The sequence below is a fragment of the Pavona decussata genome, unplaced genomic scaffold, assembly GCF_977016875.1.
Source record: "Pavona decussata unplaced genomic scaffold, jaPavDecu1.1 SCAFFOLD_676, whole genome shotgun sequence".
Lineage (NCBI taxonomy): Eukaryota > Metazoa > Cnidaria > Anthozoa > Scleractinia > Agariciidae > Pavona > Pavona decussata.
The window spans coordinates 15,001-18,470 of record NW_028145889.1 but is presented as its reverse complement, the minus strand read 5'-3'; the positions used below and the strand labels follow the sequence as shown (position 1 = coordinate 18,470).

The following is a 3,470-nucleotide window of genomic DNA, read 5'->3' as shown; positions in this document are numbered from 1 at the left end:
TGCTGAGTCCATTCGTTTCCCTTCCAACGGTTTCACGTACTTTTTAACTCTCTTTTCAAAGTTCTTTTCATCTTTCCCTCACGGTACTTGTTCGCTATCGGTCTCACGCCAGTATTTAGCTTTAGATGGAGTTTACCACCCGTTTTGGGCTGCATTCCCAAACAACCCGACTCTTCGAAAGCACATCGTGAGCGGCCGTCCGCGCCACAGACGGGGTTGTCACCCTCTGCGACGTGCTGTTCCAAGCAACTTAGGCATGGTCGGTCCGCCGAGAAAGTGCTTCTCGCAACTACAACTCGCCGAAGCGTTCAGGCCTCGGAGATTTCAAATTTGAGCTCTTCCCGCTTCACTCGCCGTTACTGGGGGAATCCTTGTTAGTTTCTTTTCCTCCGCTTATTAATATGCTTAAATTCAGCGGGTAGCCTTGCCTGACCTGAGGTCCAGATAGTTATGTTTTTGTCGTGGGACTCCGCGCGCGCTCCGGACACTCACCCAGCCAAGGACCAAATGGATTTTTAGCCTTCGCATGGGGGTGCAGAACAACGCACGATGCGAGTCTCTCTGCTTTTCAAGGGACACGGCGGCATAAGTGTGCCGTGACGCCTCAATGCCGCACACTCAAGTGCGTTGGATGATATCCGACACTCAGGCAGACATGCTCCTGGGAGAACCCAAGAGCGCCATTTGCGTTCAAAGATTCGATGATTCACTGAATTCTGCAATTCACACTACTTATCGCAGCTGGCTGCGTTCTTCATCGATGCGTGAGCCAAGAGATCCACCGTTAAAAGTTGTCTCTCTTTTTTGTTTTCCAACACTATTGGTTCTCAGACTGAATAAACAAAGTTTGTAAAAACATAAAGTCGGGGCTGACCGAACGCACGCCAAGCGACGGACGACCATTTAACGGCACAGAGACCGACCCCTAAAAGATTGCGTACAGTTCACACGGTAAACAAGTCTCAAAGACTCGTTTTGGATTGTTTCATCGGTAATGATCCTTCCGCAGGTTCACCTACGGAAACCTTGTTACGACTTTTACTTCCTCTAAATGATCAAGTTTGACCAACTTTCCGGCATCCGGCGCTCTGTTGCCAGAGTATCGGCGCCAGTCAGGAGGCCTCACTAAACCATTCAATCGGTAGTAGCGACGGGCGGTGTGTACAAAGGGCAGGGACGTAATCAACGCGAGCTGATGACTCGCGCTTACTAGGAATTCCTCGTTCAAGATCAATAATTGCAATGATCTATCCCCAGCACGACGATGTTTAGAAGATTACCCACACCTCTCGGTGAAGGAGATACTCTTTGACATCGTCAGTGTAGCGCGCGTGCGGCCCAGAACATCTAAGGGCATCACAGACCTGTTATTGCCTTCCTGACTTTGGTTGCATACCAACAGTCCCTCTAAGAAGTTAACCGCGAATCGGGATTCGCGTAACTATTTAGCAGGTTAAGGTCTCGTTCGTTAACGGAATTAACCAGACAAATCACTCCACCAACTAAGAACGGCCATGCACCACCACCCATAGAATCAAGAAAGAGCTCTCAATCTGTCAATCCTCACTATGTCTGGACCTGGTGAGTTTCCCCGTGTTGAGTCAAATTAAGCCGCAGGCTCCACTCCTGGTGGTGCCCTTCCGTCAATTCCTTTAAGTTTCAGCTTTGCAACCATACTTCCCCCGGAACCCAAAAACTTTGGTTTCCCATAAGGTGCCAAAGGGGTCATCCAATAACACCCTCTGATCCCTAGTTGGCATCGTTTATGGTTAGAACTAGGACGGTATCTGATCGTCTTCGATCCTCTAACTTTCGTTCTTGATTAATGAAAACACTCTTGGCAAATGCTTTCGCAGTAGTTCGTCTTTCGTAAATCCAAGAATTTCACCTCTGACAACGAAATACGAATGCCCCCAATTGTCTCTCTTAATCATTACTTCGGTTCCAGAAACCAACAAAATAGAACCAAAGTCCTATTCCATTATTCCATGCTTACGTATTCAAGCGCTGGCTTGCTTTGAACACTCTAATTTTTTCAAAGTAAACGTCGCAGATCCTGAGCACACTCAGTTAAGAGCACACCCAGTCTTTGCGAGGAAGAACAGCCCGGCCAGTAACATACCTTGCGGCAGACCGGCCGAGCCATCCCGAAATCCAACTACGAGCTTTTTAACTGCAACAACTTTAATATACGCTATTGGAGCTGGAATTACCGCGGGTGCTGGCACCAGACTTGTCCTCCAATGGATCCTCGTTAAAGGATTTAAGTTGTACTCATTCCAATTACAAGACTTGTAAAAGCCCTGTATTGTTATTTCTTGTCACTACCTCCCTGAGTCAGGATTGGGTAATTTGCGCGCCTGCTGCCTTCCTTGGATGTGGTAGCCGTTTCTCAGGCTCCCTCTCCGGAATCGAACCCTAATTCTCCGTCACCCGTTGCAACCATGGTAAGCCACTACCTTACCATCGACAGTTGATAGGGCAGAAATTTGAATGAAACATCGCCAGCGCAAGGCCGTGCGATTCGATCAGTTACTATGAATCACCAAATGACCGGGCAGAACCCGCATTGGTTTTTAATCTAATAAATACATCCCTTCCAGAAGTCGGGACTTTTCGCATGTATTAGCTCTAGAATTACTACGGTTATCCAAGTAGTAATGGTACAATCAAATAAACGATAACTGATTTAATGAGCCATTCGCAGTTTCACAGTACAAGTGCTTATACTTAGACATGCATGGCTTAATCTTTGAGACAAGCATATGACTACTGGCAGGATCAACCAGGTAACTATCCACCGCAGGGAACAGAAGTTCCTTGCTAAGCGGCCCCCCTCCGCAGAGGGAGAGCAAGCTTTCTTAGATTTTGCCTCCACGGGGGGAACCCATGAGCCAAACGGACCACACGGTCCCTCGGTCAAGGGAAACCCCGTCTTGTTTGCCACGTCTTTCTCACAACTGGACCCGTGCACAGTTCAGGCATACCTGTCAGACTCGCCAAGCGAGCTGAAGGAAGGCAAGAAAAGTGCTTCTGCGAAGGAAAATATCCTCCTGCTCTTTTGTCTCTATCATTAGCCAAAGGCTAGCGTACACAACTTCCATCTACACTCTGCCTGCCACTACAGTGACAATGCTTTCGGGCATCATCTTTTCCCTCCTTCGAAAGGAAAGCTACAAGCCCAACTTTCCTTGCCCGTTAGTCAATTCTGCCCTCTATTTCTCCGCCTTGCCGCCGTGGAACATAAGGGACAGGGTTTACTAGCCAGCTCCTCTCGGAACCTTTGCGACCAACCTGCCCACACTATAACCCCCAAACGCTAATAAGGAGACTGCATGATATGGTAGACAGAAAATAAAAACGCGAAAAAAATGAAATTTTGAAAATCGAACCCACAACCAGCCAAATCGTTTGTAAGTCATGCCAAATGACTGGTGACATCTTAAAAACCCATTGAAGCCACAACATCC

At 47.8% G+C, this 3,470-nt stretch overlaps 2 non-coding genes across 2 annotated transcripts; both read right to left on the bottom strand.

The window, feature by feature from the left end:
* Positions 1-639: 639 nt before the first annotated feature.
* LOC146449035 (5.8S ribosomal RNA) lies at positions 640-793 on the bottom strand. Its single transcript, XR_014860817.1, has one exon. It is a non-coding gene; the product is annotated as a 5.8S ribosomal RNA (ribosomal RNA).
* Positions 794-992: 199 nt separating this feature from the next.
* Positions 993-2,792, bottom strand: LOC146449034 (small subunit ribosomal RNA). The gene has a single exon (XR_014860818.1). It is a non-coding gene; the product is annotated as a small subunit ribosomal RNA (ribosomal RNA).
* Between the last annotated feature and the right edge of the window lie 678 nt (positions 2,793-3,470).